The following is a 15,646-nucleotide window of genomic DNA, read 5'->3' as shown; positions in this document are numbered from 1 at the left end:
GCTTTTCAGCTGTTTGTCTCAAGTCCCACTGTCAAAATTTGCCTGTTTTCCCAGAAAATCACTGCTGGAGTGCATTTGAGGAGGGCCTACCTTCTAGTTATCTGTGTAACAGCTGAGATCAAAGAACCTTTACATGTGTTGGCTTTTAAGCATCCCTGAATCCAGAGCTGGGCAGGGAGAGGTAAGGAGAAGAAAAGGCAACTCTGGAAGACTGAGGCAGTTGATCCAGTGCTGGAAAAGTGTTCCCAGGTATCTTCCCAAGGAGCGAAATTTGACAGTGTGGCTGTTTCCTGCTCCTGGAAAAGCTCCCTGTGACCAGCACAGAGCCACATGCAGCCCTTAACTCATTACCTGGCCATGGATCACCAGGGTGAGATTCCCTTTGTTTCAGGGTTGTGAACATGCCTAGAAACACACAACAGATTTTTTATCTAAAGCCTGGGCTTAAACCTCTATCCTAAACATGGTTAAAAGTGGCTTAGGAAGTTTTTTCACACGCTGGGAATGCAGTAACCTGGCCTGGGCTGTGCCCAGTCACCACCAGAGCTGGGTGGCTGCAGGCAGCATGGGACACTTGCTGGGCCTAGCTCTGCTCTCCAGCTGGGCATAACTCCTCCCTGGAAGGTGTGGAAGAGGCTGGAGAGGCTGCAGAGCTGTGCAGGGAAGTGGAGGGACACAGAGCTCTCGGGTGTGCCTTGTGCCCGCAGGGAGCTGCGCCTGTGCCCGGGCAGAGCCCCAGGTGTGGGCAGAAAGCTCTGGCACTTTATGGCACTGGGGCACACCTGACTTATCCGACCATGCAGGGCTTTGCTGGGACCTGAGCGTGGTCACAGGTCATGTGTTTGTGGCTATTGCTACTTCTGTTGGAAAAGCACAACTGTCGTGTCTCATCTGGGTAATACCTTGCAAGCCTCAAATTGTACATGAAATCCATGGTGAAAGCAGTTCAAAATTCTGTGCTTGAGTGTATTCTGTGCCCTAGAAACTGTTAAACCCTTTCATGCAGTGACAGGAGGTTAGCATATCTGCAGAGAGAGGGAGACTGCTGCTGGTTTAGCAATAGATTAGTTGATGTAAAAAGCTAAAGGTCTTCTCTATATGTTTTGACCTCCTAAAGCCAGCTGGAGTTGGGATATCTAAGCTAAAAGGACTGGAACAAGTGTTTAATAGCCTGAAGGCAAGGGTCAAAATTCCAAACCTCCAGCATCATGATGTTCCAAAGAAGATGGGGAAAAATCAGATTCCCCAGTGCCAGCAAACAAACGTGGAGGATAACAGAATGTGCTGTGTAGGAGTGTAAATTGTGAGCCCCAGCTACAGGGCAGAGGGTTTTACTTAAAACTGATGTGTCCAAGAAAGAGAAATTAGGGGACTTCTAGGTTTTGGGTCCAGTAAATGCTAAGGAAATGTATTCACATCTTATGTAATGCATCTTTGTTACAAAAACAGTCCCAGTGCTATTTTCAGCTGTAGACAATGGGTTGTGCACAATTATGATCTGTTAAAATGAGACCCAAAAGAGGATCTTAGACGCTTTCTGATCTATCCCCACCAGGCAAGAAAGGACAAAGCAGCTAGAGTTGGGTGCAAATATTTGGGTAACCTGTCTGCCTTTAGCTTTCCATACGTTGATTCTGGGGCTTTTAAATAAATTTGGCTGTATTTTTTATTTGGAGCATTCCCACTTCATCAATGCTACGTTGGCAGATGGGAAGGGAATGAGAATTCTTCTGGCTGCACGTGTTTCACCTAACACTGGATATTTGGTACCACCCAAGGTTTTCTCCAAATCTAAACTAGGTTAGTCCTGTACCTCCTGAGCAGACAGGCTGTCTCAGTACAGTAAAGTCTGAACTTGTTGTATTTGATAAGACCTGAGCTTGTTGCAATATGAAGTAAAGTTTTATGAGAAGGGGGTGTTGCTTTCCAACCAAATGGGGTCACTTTTCCCCTGTTGGTCATAATCCTTTATTATACCAGCAGAATTATGGTACAAAGTCCATTTGATTTCCCACACATAATGAAGACAAGCACTCATGACAACTTGTGATGGCTCTTTGGCAAGTAAATATTTAAGTTTTGAATGAATATATTTGTTTGTTGTTAGAAGATACAGAACTAATTATTCTCTGGGTGTTATAACAAAATTAAAGAAGCACAACCATGGTGTACTTGTACAATGCATTTGTAATAGCAGCAAGAGAGGAGAAAAATAGAAATTTCATTAGGGAGAGGCAATATTTTACACAACTCCTGTTAAAAAAGAGATCCCATGTATAGGATGAACTCTGTGAAGAATCTGGGCACAGGAGGTTGAGTTTTGTGAACATTCACTCCATGGCTTATATCAGCATTTGAAAAAGCCGCAATAAATATTTCCACTTGAAATCAAATGAATTATCAAGGATGCAGATGTAGAATTTCATTGAGATATTCTATACAGTCATTACAATACACCCAGGTTTTGAAGCATCTAGATCTCAGGATGCTCTATGAGCAGAATAGAGTGATACAGCTCAGTGCGTCTGCAGAAGGTCTCATGAAATGCAAACTAAATAGCTGAAAGAAATATTCTTACTATGGGAAAAATGAGGCTTCAATGTGTGAGATAAATTTTGCTAACAGAATCCTAAACAGGGATCTGGTTACAGATGTCAACAGCACCCCCCACCTCTGCTCGAGAAGCAACTCAATCTTCCTTCCTCTTCAGCAAAGTCCTGCTAAACCAGCCCCATTCCAGCAGTAATGCTGACATCCTGATCCTGCTGCTGTGCAGGAGCATTCTCAAGGTCATTACAGGCTCTAAAACTCTTGATGATGTCAGCTGGAACTTGGGGGTTAAGAATGTGATGTTGCTGTAAACCACCATGGCACGAGGGAGACAGGCTAAATGCACAGGAGACAGCCATTCCTCTTTTTCATGAAGACACACAGAATATGTCACCAGACCTTCTAGGTCCATTTTTAATGATAGGCAAAAACCTTGGGAATGCTGAGGAGTAGGATAACGAGAACCTGACAGATAACGAGGCTGACAGCTCGGGGAGCTCTGCAGAGAGGACCTGGGGCACTGCAGGTGTATTTAAGGTGGTGACACCTGCCTGTGTTTTGGGCTGTTCATGTGTGGCCACAGGTCAGACACTGCTCTCAGCCCCTGTGAGGCTGAGCTCAGGTGGACACTGTGGGTTTGGTGAATTCCTGGGCCACAGAGAGGTCAGCAAGGGGGAGCAAGTCCAGCAGAAAGTCAGTGGGTGCTCAGGAGAGCGCAGCACGTGGTATTTCAGGAGAGGCTCTGAGGGCTGGGTTATTTTATCCTGGGGGAGATAAGACAAGGGGGCATCTAATCACTGTCTACCATTAATGGAAAGGGAAGGACAGATGATGGATTCAGACTCTGCCACAGAGTGCTGCACAAAGACAAGGCTGTGGTCATGCATTGCAGCAAGGGAAACTCCTTCTGTTTGTATATGGGGAAAAATCCTCAGAATAAGGGTTGTGCAGCACAGGAGCCATATTCCTTGGGGAGACTGTGGGCTCTCCATCCTTGAGATTTATCAGAACAGAACTGGAAAGGCCCTCAACAACTTCCCTTAGCATAGAAGTAGTCCCAGCTTTAAACAGGAGGCTGAACTGGGAGCTTTCATAGGTCCCTTCTCACCTCAGTTATCCTCTGATTCTCTGACTTTATTTCAGGAAGTTGCTAATACCTGTGAAATTTGGTCCTACCATGAAAAAAATGGTTGTTAGTATGGCACTCCATCCTTCAGTAAATATGCTCCATGTGGATATTTATAGTCCTGCCTGCTCCCTTCAGTGAGAACAGGACGTTCTTTCTCCCATAAGCTCTGTACAGCTGCCAGGAGAGATGGTGGAAGCCTTTCCTCCCCTCACCTACTGTGGATGTTCATTGGTTTCAGTTCCACAGCCCCTGCAATATCCAAGGATCTGTGTAAGTGTTTGAAAGGATCTAATTTAAAAAGATAACTGTCTCTTCTAGGCAGTGCTGGTATCCGTGGGTGAGTTTGATTGGCTTGCAGACCATGTGTTAATTTCGGGGACAAGAATAAAAAGAGGGAAAAGCTCCCATCTGCTCTCTGAGCTGCTGCTATCCCTGGGGACACACAGCGTGTGTCCTGAGCCTCTCTGACAGCGCTGTGGGGTGGTTCCAGGCAGATGTGGGGGTGACCTGCTCCGCTCCCTCTCCCTGCCCTTCCTGGCGCCCCTGTGTCCATCCTGGAGCTGTGCCCAGGCCACCCAAGGAGCCTGGGACAGCTGGTCCAGCCCCCTGGTCCTGGGGGCCCTGGGGCTGAAATCAAAGGGAATTGCTTGGACACCAACTGCTTCCATCGGATCCACCTGGTATTTGTGAGAACAGTTCCCTGGGGATGAGGCTGGGTACAGAGCAACGAGGAATTCTCAGGAAGGTTGGATTTCAATGGGGATGACTCTTTTTCCTTGCCAGCTGTTTCTCTCTTAGCTGTGTTCTCTCTAATGAAATTGCCCATTCAGCTCTGGGTTTGTAATTTAAACTGAGTGCTATAGATTAACAGTTGTTGCTGCTTTATTATTGAAATGAGAGTCATGAGATCAATTTAACTGTGCCTGGCTTCATTATTTGCTTAAGACAATAGACTTATCTCTTCAAATTCTATTGCTCTGTGGGTATTTTTAGGTTGATTATCATAGATATTAGCAACAATCAACAAAGATTTCTTAGGTGCAAGTGCTTGCTCCTTGGAACACTAGGTTTTTATAGATTTTGTACTTTTAACTCGTCTTCCTCTTTTGTAGTCAATCCAGTCTGCTCTCAGAAAAAAAAGCAACGAAACAGGAGCAACAGCAAAAGGAAAACAATCCAACTTACTTTGCAAAGACTTAAATGTTTTCTTAGTAGTATATTTTCAGAATTAAAGGCATAGTGAAGGTTGTGTCTTCTGTTATGTGTAGTTAAATATTGTGGCAATTGAGCCTGTGTAGGTACAATGGGAACTACAGCTGTTTTGGAGGGGTGGGGTATTTAAAATCGTTCAGAATAAATTAAATGCTAACTTTGATTTGAGTTTTCAGTAAGGCCTGACTGATTCCAGGTTTCCCTTGCTTAGCAGAGTGTCAAAAGCTACAGCCAGGCCTGTTGGCCCAAGGTTTGTGGAGCAGCAGGTTTGTCCCTCCCAGCCTGGCCAAGCAGAGACCAAGGCCCCCAGGCAGAGGTTGGTGCCTCCACTGAAGGGAGGTAGAGTTAGGTTCATTCGAGCTGGATTGGCACAAAAACCAAGCCTCTGGTACTACCAACAAAGTTTAAAAAATAATCTCTCAATATGACTTCCCAGCATTCTAAATCCTACATTCACCTATAATTGGATTAATGTCCCCCAGGGGACTCAGCAGGGGGAGTGGGTGTCAGGGAATGTGCTCTTTGTCCACTGAATGCACAGAGCTTTGGATCCTGGCCTGAGTTAAAGGTTCTTGAACAATTTTATGGGGAATATGTAAACAAAAGTCTGTCTGGTGGGTTGAAGGACAGCTGGATGCCCCAGCAGAGCAAAGAGACACATCTGCAGGTTTGTTTACACCACCTCTTCCATTTAAAATATTGCAAGAAAAAGTCTTATTAACATTTCTTAAGAGTGTTAGTAAAAGGAGTAGACAGCTTCCTGCATTTGAAGTGTCAAAAAAGCAATTTTAATATATAGTTTCATATAACATAAATATAAACATTTTACTAACCACTTAGATTATTTCTAGATACATTAACCATAATTACTGAAAACCTCTTAGACTGCTTTCAAACTGCATCCCTCACAAGGTAATATTCTAAGATGTTTTTCTTTGTTAAATAAGCAGAATTATCCTTATGTCACAAGCTTTTGTACCTCATCCTCTCTCCATATTTTCTGCTTTTCCCCTTCTCCCCAAAAAGGTAAGACTGTAGGAAAGCAGGGCTAATTTTATATCCATTTTAACAGACGACAGACTAATAAAAGTCTAGTGGAGATGCTATGGGGCTCTGTTTTAGCATTGTACCTGAAATCTTCTAGGCCTTAGCTGGTTGGATATTCTGCTGCATTCAGGCTAAAGTATTTAGCCCAAGGATGCAAAGAATAGTTAAAAATGAATACACAAAATCAGGTTCAAGGCCACTTCCACTAGAGTGTGCTCTTAATTGCTTTACTTTTATCTTATTGGTTCAGAATTTGGACATCCTTCTGGAAAGGTGAGCTTTGGCATGTGTCCTTGTCAAATGAAGCCTTCCTGACTGAATTTCTGATGTGCAGAGGTCAGTCACAGGCAGGAGGCAAAAGTACATGTGTGGCTTTTTGCTCGGTTGGTTTCTGTGCAGGCGAGGCAGAGGGATGCCAGATTGTGTTCATGTGCCAAACACGGGGCTTGTGTCTGATGACAAGGATCCAGAGGCCATGCTGGTGGGAGCTGGGGCCCAGCAGATGTGGCTGTCCCCACATCTGGATGCTGAGCAGTGCCAGCTGCAGGGGTGGCTGTCCCCTTCCCCCGGCATGGCTCCACACACAGCTCCTCTGCAGGCTGCCACCACTGCTTTTCACATTCCCATCATTTTGCCTGCAGTAGAGAGGCTCTCTTCTTGAAAATAACAGCAACCAGGATTTAATGAGGAGATTTAGCTTTCCTTTGATAAGACCATGGCTGTAATAGAGTTTGCCTGCCTGAATAGTCCCATGGCACAGGCAGAAATTCCAGTATTTCCTTCTTTAGCATTATTTGACCAACTAAAAATTCAAGCCAAGGATTGCTTGTATTGAAAGAATACAAATGGGTTTTTTTTTCAATATCAGAACAAAGAGATGCACACATAACTGTAGGTGGTATGGAAATGAGTGTTTGCAAGTCTATAACAGCAGGATATCAATTGCTCCCAAATGATTGTTATTTTTTTGCCATGCCAGTTTAGCATCTCTCCCAATTCTGAGAGATGCTAAAGGAGACTTTTCAAGTAGAAGCTTCCAGTGAGACCGTGGGGTCTGCACAAAATAACTGCAGACCAGAAAAAGTGAAAAAAACCCCAATGTATTTGAGTAAATAATGCTTTATGGAGCAAGTGCTGCAGTGAGCTAATATTCACCCCACCTGAGGTGGCTCTGCAATTCATACCTCCCTGTACAGAGTGACCTTGTGTCTCCCAAATCTCCTGCTGCAGAACTCCACAGGCTGCTCCTGTCTCCTGACGTGCTGTTCCTCTCCTGTGCTGGGCAGGGTTGTTGCCCTTCAGTCTCACCTTGGAGCAGATTAGTAGAAACTTTCAGTGTGTGTCCACTGTGCACCTCTCCTTTCTTCAGTTGCTTTGTTGTAGCCATGACTTTGCTTCTTGACATAAATATCCTGCAAGTTACTGACCTGTCTTCCACCATCTGAAGGCAGATTTTTCATCTAGACTCTCTGAGGATGTCTAAAAGGAGTTCCAAAGGCTCTGTGTGCTGGGAGAAGGTGGCTCTTTGCACGTCACAGATTTTTTGGGAGCAACACTAACTCATTCACACCTTGGTCAAATTAGCATTGACTAAAGAGGTGGCAGAAACAAAAGACTTTCTCTTACAGCCATAATTCAAACTCTGACACTCACTGATTTGGATTAAAAGCTTTGTTTTTGTAGTTAATGCTCTCCTGCAAGAACCCATCATTCAACAAGGTAAACACTGATTTAGGGCTCTAAGTTCAGTCCACGGTCTGTGCTTAAAGCAAATAATTTCTGTACTACTAATTTGATTTCTTCTGCCATGAGTACAGACCCCTCTTAAGTCCTTACTGCGATTCCTGTCAGGTTATATCTCACATGGTGGGGTTTTGAATACCACATTTTTATACAGAACATAGATTAGGTCTGTACAATCAGATATGTTGATGCCATTGTGTGATAATATTTGATCTGTGTGGATGTTTTTTGTTCTTTGTATGGTGCATGGGTTGTGTGAACTGAAATAAGAGTCTAGCAGCAAGAACCTGCCATGCAGTCCTGTCCCACACAGCCAGAAACCAGAGGCAGAGGAAAATTATGCTCTTTGCACCCAGCAAAGTCAGGCTGCAAGAAGGAACATGCATTGGGTCCTAACTCAGCTGGCCCCAGTGGAGGAATGGAGAACTTGGAGAGCATTAAAGAGTGTTTGCCTCTTGTTAGCAATCCCTTAGTGCATACCCTCCTCCATTCTTACTCACAGTCTGCTCTGGTTGCATTGGGACAGGAGATTTTCCATGTAATTAGTTGAGGCAGAAGGAGAAGAGGATGCCTACTGATAATCTGAGTGCAGGTACAATGAGATTAACAGTGGGACAGCTGGGGTGGAAAGCCAGGTATGATTATTTTCCATTAGCCAAGCATACCCCTTCCCTGAGAGAGTGGCTATTGCATGGCTCCTGCCAGATCCAAGGAAAACACATCTGTCCTCTTTGCCCAGGCAGTTTGTAATGTGCTCTGGGATTTTCTGAGGTGAGAAGAGTGTTTGTCACTGCTGTTCAGCTGAGAAATGTTTTAGGAAACAATTACCATCTGCCTGCTGCCTGAAGAGCGAGCAAACCAATAAGGTAAGGTAATGACCACAAATTCAGGTCACAGGTTTTCAATCAAACCTTGATTGAGATGAGGAAACCATGAGGGACCATTTAACATGACAGTAACTCCAATTACAGCATCTTCAATACCCAACTGAAGCCAATGGCTCTTCTGTTTCCCTCCTGCAGCATCCTCACCAAGATGATCTCTGCTCCCTCAGCTGTCCTGCAGTGAGGATCCTTTGTCCTCAGTGATTCATGGATGGGACAGTGCTCTGTGGGACAGAAGTTTTGCTCCTGTGATTTATCCATCCTACACCATTGCCAATTGCTGCAGTCTCAAGGCTCCTTCTGCAAGGACAAAAGACTCAGACTTTGGTCTCACAAATACATTTGCTCACTGGAACTGGGTTATTATCCCATAAAACCTTTCATCCTGTTAATGAAGGGAGCATGAAGCATGTCAAATAGACAGTAATTGATATAAGCTGAATGCTCCAGCCTGGCCTGATAGGGAACGTTCCAGCCTACTTTATTTTCACAACTATCATCCTAAAAAATATTTATGGATGGGTGGATTTTCCTACTCTTTCTAAGGCTGAGAAGTAGGTGTCTGGTGCAATCCTACCCATTTGTTTTCAAATAGTTATTCATCATTGGATGGCTTTCTCAAAGGGATATAGAAACATCCTTTGCTCAGGACGGCAAAGAAAGCCAAGAAAATAACAACACGTTTGTTTTTGCCTGGCTCATTTATTGCTTACAGTTTGTCTGTGCATTTAGGAAGACAAGGTGAATTTAAATGCAAAGCAGCAGAGAAATCCACTGAGAGGAAGATAAGAGTCTGAAGCCATTACAGACAAGTGGAATAATTGATGGTAGGAATTGAAAAGAAATTGCATATGAGACTTAACCACATCTTGTCTTATTTTTGGGACAGTAATTTTCAATGGCCAGCACTTGAGTATGGCTGGAAGAGGGTACAACCGTGCAGCCTCTGCTTCTCAGGAGAGAAGAATTCCAGAGGCTCAGCACGGAGGGCTCAGAGCAGCCCCAGCTAGCCCTGCGCTTGCTGCTCTGCTTCTGACCTGGAGAACTGCTCTGAGCAGAAAGCCTTGGGTCTTCTCAGAGTGGTGTGTGCTCATCTGAACCTCTTCCACGTGCTGAAAAACAACAGAAATAGGGATGAGAAAAGCCAAGTAGTTCTCAGAGTTTCTAATTTAGAGCCCCATGCCAGCACCAAATGCCATCTCCAGCTCTCTGGCCACTCACTATCCAGCAGTGGCTGCTTACACATTGCAGGGAAATTATTCCTTATTTAACAAGCCTGGTTGTGAGAACAGATCAGTGCACTGGGGGTGTTAAAATGGGTGTAGTTACTGTGCTTTACTAGTGCAGGAGGTCTGCTCCTCTGACCTGAGCTCTTTGAGTGCCTCAAGGTTAATACCAGATTTCACTGTGGTGGAAAAGTACAGCAGCAGCAACAGTTTCAGAACCATTCCAAGTGACAATGAGCTGTTGTTCATTGCAAAACTTTCTGTTGCAGGTCATAAAGCTCAAGTGGAGAAATGCTTTCTCAGGTGATCCTTCACTTTTTGCTGCTAATTTTCAATATTAAGAATGATCTTGGCTGTGGTTAATAATGTTGAGTGATTTGCTGTTCCATCCAATGGGATAAGATGCAAGAGGTTCAATGACTTGGAGTGAGCTGAAAAAATGAAGGGGAAGAGCTGAACCAACCAGAACTTTACAAATTCACTTTATGATAATGAATACCTGCTCCCTTCCTTCTCAGAGGAATCAATTCCATTTTTCCATCCTGAGGGGCAAAGAAAATGCCAGTCCAATAGACTGTTAGTGTGGATTGCCTCAAACTGCAAAGAAAGAAAAATTGTCTAAGTGTCCATGTGAGAGCAAGAACAGCTCCCATCCTGCATCTTAATGGCAGTGGAAAATGACCAGCAATTCTGCAGCAGATTACGGGGTCACATCTCTCATTACTGTGGGCTATGCAGAAGGCAGAGTACAGAACTACAGATACCACACTCCTGTCTGCTTCTCCAAATACCCCTCCTTTCAGTGCCCTTTTCTTCCTTTATTTTAATAGCAATGGAATGTGCTGAACTACAAATGCTGGTACTTGCTGTATTTTCCCTCATCCCAGGAGTTATATATTCTTTTCCATCCTGTAAAAATAACCTGTTTATTCCATTTCTAAGTCCTGCATGAGATGGTTCTCATTTTCCCTGTTCCCTGTGGTTTTATCACAGCTGCCTGCCCACCTATGTGCTTTGTCTCAGCTACAGAGTTTTCCTTCTCCAGAAAGCTGCCAAGCAGTTCTCTCCAGCAGCAGAGAAATGATGGTCAGTGCACAAGCCTCTTTGTGTTGAATTAATTGCAAGCCTCCCTACTAATTTCACAGAAAGCAGTGAGTGTCCTAACTTATCCTGGGTGATTTGGGAGCTCGTTTATTTCTCTGGTTGTCTCCAGCCAGTGGAAATAGATGATTGTATGCTCTGTGCTCCCACCTCCACACACCTCCTGCATCTCACCCAGCCCGGTCCCTGCAGGCTGTGCCAGCCCAGCCCCTTTGCTGCAGGGACCAGCAGTCTCAGCCACAACCAGGCTGGTCACCAGTGCCAGGGGATGGGCAAACAACGCTGTTGTACCAGAGCGCACTGAGGATGGATGGCCAGAAAAATCCACTTTCCACTCAAAAATGTTCTGAAGCCCAGGGATATGTCATTAAGGGGTGGTGGAATTCTTTATGGGATGGCCAAGCATGTCTCAGCCCCATGGTGGCCATAAGTCTTGGAGCTGGAGGGTGGGCTGGCTGTGCCCACTTGGCAAGCTACCTGCTTTCCCATAGCTGTACAATTCTTTGGTTTCCAAAAATAAATGTAATTTTATTACTAGCTGCCTTATCATTGCTTTATTATTTTCTATTCAGAGCCTGCAAAATTGAATTACTGAGCATCCCCTAAATCTACCACTCCTCACAGAGCTCTGGTCTCTTCTGAACTCAACCAGAACCATCAGCTCTCAGGCAGGCATGTGCAGGTGGATCCCTGGAGCATCTGTAGGACACATTTATGAGTAATTACCTATCATCTGGAAGGTTACAGAGCAGCAGCTTAAGTGTGACCTGCCTTCTGCATTTATATCCAAGTCAAGACTAAGAAAGATCTCCAGCAGATGGGAAAACTCTCCAGCCTCTCAGAGCCTCCCCAAGATGGATTATTTACTATCTGGCACCTCTCAGAGCAATGAGAGCTTATCCAACACAGTTTCTCCTGGATCTACTTACTCTTTTTTATTCCATAAGGATCCCAATCAAGGTTCATCAAAACACTCAATGGGATACTAGCCAGCAGAAGGGATTTATTTTTTATTACCTATTTTGTGACCTATTTTTTATTTGCATGCTGCTAGGAAGTTGCATGCCTGGTTTTGACACGCTGTGTGCACCACATGCAGAAATGTTTCCTGAGCAGTTCATGCCAGAACCTTTCAGTCCCTGGGCTGTCTAACGCTGTGTTCCCTCTGATTATCTGCTGCTCTCAGTACAGGACTGTCCCTCACAAGGCAGACAAGTGCCACAGTCTCTCTCTGACCTGTGGGACAGTGTTGGGAAGGTGACAGCCTTGAGACCTGCTGGGACCCTCTCCATGAGCTTCACACACATCTCAGCAAATTTACTCTTCTTCTCTAATATCCTGTTTTATGCCACTCTGGCAGAGTGAAAATATAAGCCTAGCTTCATTTGGCTTTGGCTGGTTTTGCAGATTCAATCTGGATGCTGAAATGTCCTTTAGTGTGGAAAACACAGCTGCTGTGAGAGGAGGAAATTCCGTAACCAGCTGAGTGAGTTTGTGGTGTTTCAAGGGGCTCCTCTAGACAGAAAAGGTGTTTGTGGCTCCTGGGGCTGGACATGCACATTGCTCACTGCCTGTGCCTTCAGTCCACACCTACACTTGTTTGCTGTTAGCTTCTCCCAGCTGCAAGGAAGTCATCCAGATGGAAATCACTTGTTTGGCTCTCTGTGAACAAAACCAAATCCTTTTGGGGAGCTTCCATCCAGCCATCTAAAAGCTTGGCACAAATTTGGAAGTACAGAGGAATTTCTTGAATTGCAACTTTCTAACAACCTTTTCCAAAAATCAGAGGTTGAATTTGGCCTGAGCTTTAGAAAATATCCATGCAAAAACTTGTTATGTGCAAACTGTTTCACTTTCCTTTAAACCAACATGAAAAAAGAAGAAAAAGCTGACATTTCAGTTCTACAAACACTTCAGTGCTGGCTCCACTCCAAGACCTCTGTTCCCTCTTCCCTTTCTACCTGGAGTGCCTTGAGACCACACATTCAGAGATTTTTGGGAAATTTAGGAATAACATGTGCTATGGAAATCTTATATCATAATTTTGGATAATTATTTTTCTTTTAATTAATCAAACAGTTAAACCATGCATGCATTTGCAACATGAAAATTAAACACATCTTAGGGATGGTGATAATCATGGGAAGCAAAACTTATAGGAAATATATGAAGTCTCTCCAACTGTAACCCCTATTTTTTCCCTCATGTCATGAAGTCATTGATTCTTTAGAATTTCCCAAATGTGTCCTGAGTAAAAGCAGTGCCTTGCAGTGGGTTTGACACTATTTTTGCCACGGTCAAAGTGGAAGCTCCCATTGTCAGCAGCAAAACCCTGGAGGGAATGTGCCAGCCAGGAGAGGTTTAATGTTCTTTGTATTGTACAACAAAAAGCGTTGTAAGGTTGATTACAATAAAAGCTTTCCAAAGTGGCAGCATTAGGTTCCTTCTCTTTTTTTCCTTCCTTTAAGCTGTTATAAAAAGAAATAACATTTCAGCAAAGTGAATGGCCATTCAGTGCTCAGGATAAAATGTACATTCCTTTTTCAGGGACAGACAGTGACCGCTGCAGTCCCTGGGGCTCTCGTGGAGCTGGGTCTCTGGCAGAAGCTGTGCTGCTGCCTTGGAAATGGGAAAAATTACCTTTAACATAGCCTGGTGTGGCTTTGAGGTTGGACAGGTTTATGTCAAACTTCCTAGTCTCTCCAGAAGGCAGTTTCATTAATGCCACAGCAATCTGATAGGGGTGACACGACTTCTGGAGAGTGTCTATTTGTTTGTAATATGCCTAGTTTAAAGTCAGAACACCGAGAAACAGAAATAATCCCAAATATACTCGCTGCAATTTGAAAACCTTTCAGACACCTCCAAGCAGCTAGAATTTCTCAAAGCCCTGCTGAGCTCTGGTAAATCCTGTCCTGTCAGTGGTAAGACCTTGTTCTCCTGGGACAGACCAGTGAGGGGATCCCAGCCTCTGCTGAGAGCACTCAGAATGGTGCAGAAGAGCAGAAGTGAGTGGCACAGACCACTTACTCATTTTCTCTTTAGTTGACTTCAAGAAATTAAGGAATTAAATGAAATTTACTTTTGTTTATCTGGGGAATTCAAAGTGAAAGTCAGAAAATGAAAACTAAAGCAGTGCTCTGCCCTGCTGAAATTAAATACATGACCTGCAATTCCCAGCCATCACCAGCACACCTCGGGTTAATGCAGCTCTGTGCTTATCCAATTAGGAAAGAATGGGGCAACAAACAAGATCTCATCAAGCTGATAGACCAGGAAATATTTGATCTGAATTTTCTCCTCAGAAAACCATTCCGACTGATATGAAGGCATCCCTGTATTTGTGGTAACTGCATTTTCTGTGAGCAAATCATCCTGATAGAAATTTCCCAGCTATCTTTTCCAGGAATAATTGGGTCATGATAATGCAGTGCCTTGAAGAGAGCCTGGAAAGATTAGGCATGCTTGCTTTGAAAAGATTAGCCATGCTTGTTTGGGAAAGGAGGGGCCGCGATAAAAATAATGACTGCTTTATCTAAACATCTCAGAAATCTATAATTGTGGTTTTATACAAGGGTGGACATATTTGTTATTAAGATGACAAGTTCAAACTCATAAAAGGCAAAGCAAATTTTACAAGATTTGACACTATTCTATGATTAGCAAGACAAGAGAGAAGTGACAAAGGTGGCACTGAACATCTGCAAGTCTGGAGAGGAAATGTTCCCAAATAGAAAGAAATGCTGAGACAAACCTCTCTGTATGCAAATGCCATAAAGACCCAAAATGCCCCAAAGCTGTGAGCTTTTTGTGCCATTTTTTTTTTTTTTTTCAGATGGCTGAGCACTAACAAGTCCAGGCCCCACATAAACCCACCCCGTTCACAGGCAGGGCAGGGGAGAGGCATCTGGTTCATCTCCCTGCTCCAAGGAAATCACTAATGATCCTGATGTTCCTTCAGCCTGTCTGTCAGCAGGGCTCAAGCACACATATGAGCGTTTCACCTTTCCATTTGAATCAGCACCCTCCACTTGCCTGGTGCAATCAGAACTGTGCTTACTAACTCTTGCATTAGTGTACAGACAACAAGGATGCTGGATAGGACAGGCTGTTTCCTCCCTTCTTACTCCTACCAGGGACAAATCCGTCCTCCAGATTTTCAGGTGTTCATTGAGCCAGCACCATTTGTAGCTGCCTGTAGATTTTTTTTTTTTTTTTTTGTAACCCTACATCATTATTGCCAACCCCTAAACTAAACCAGCAATACACAAATATTTCTTTCACTAAGAGCACTCCAGGTTTGATCATCAGCCCAGGTGGCATCACTTTATTATCAAGGAGGTCAAAATTACCCTCTAGAGCCATGAATTCCTCAAGCAGCACCTGGCTGTGGTGATGTGTGCCAGGTGAGGAGGGAAGGACAGGGAGGGGCCACATGAGCAGGACTGAGCTCATGTGGAGCTCGTGGGGAGGCAGTCAGGGCAGTCAGCTGTTGTAGTGGGCTCAGAAATCTGAATTCTTCCCAACAGGGGGTAGAAGCTGTTATTGTTGAATGTTTTTAGTGTATTTAAGGAAGGATGGTGGATGGCAGCTTGGCTCATTACCATGTGCTCAGGTGTGAGCATCCCCCAGGCTGCCTGGGGGAAGCAAACCAGTCCCTGGATCTGCTCTGGAGCATTTCTTTCTGACCTGTTGCCTTCGTGTTGTCATCCCTTGCTGCTAATTACTCTCTTCGTGCTTCTGAGAGCTGCTGT

General features: G+C 44.3%; 1 long non-coding RNA gene across 1 annotated transcript; it reads left to right on the top strand.

Annotated features, from left to right (window-relative positions):
* Window positions 1-3,747: 3,747 nt before the first annotated feature.
* On the top strand, window positions 3,748-13,313 carry LOC121350940. The gene is made up of 3 exons (XR_005954737.1): window positions 3,748-3,949; window positions 10,061-10,877; window positions 11,465-13,313. It is a non-coding gene; the product is annotated as an uncharacterized LOC121350940 (long non-coding RNA).
* The last annotated feature ends 2,333 nt before the right edge of the window (window positions 13,314-15,646 follow it).

This window comes from Pyrgilauda ruficollis, unplaced genomic scaffold (genome assembly GCF_017590135.1).
Source record: "Pyrgilauda ruficollis isolate IOZ18807 unplaced genomic scaffold, ASM1759013v1 scaffold16, whole genome shotgun sequence".
NCBI classification, from domain to species: domain Eukaryota; kingdom Metazoa; phylum Chordata; class Aves; order Passeriformes; family Passeridae; genus Pyrgilauda; species Pyrgilauda ruficollis.
Note: the sequence above shows the minus strand (reverse complement) of the source record. Positions and strands in the feature narration are given on the sequence as shown.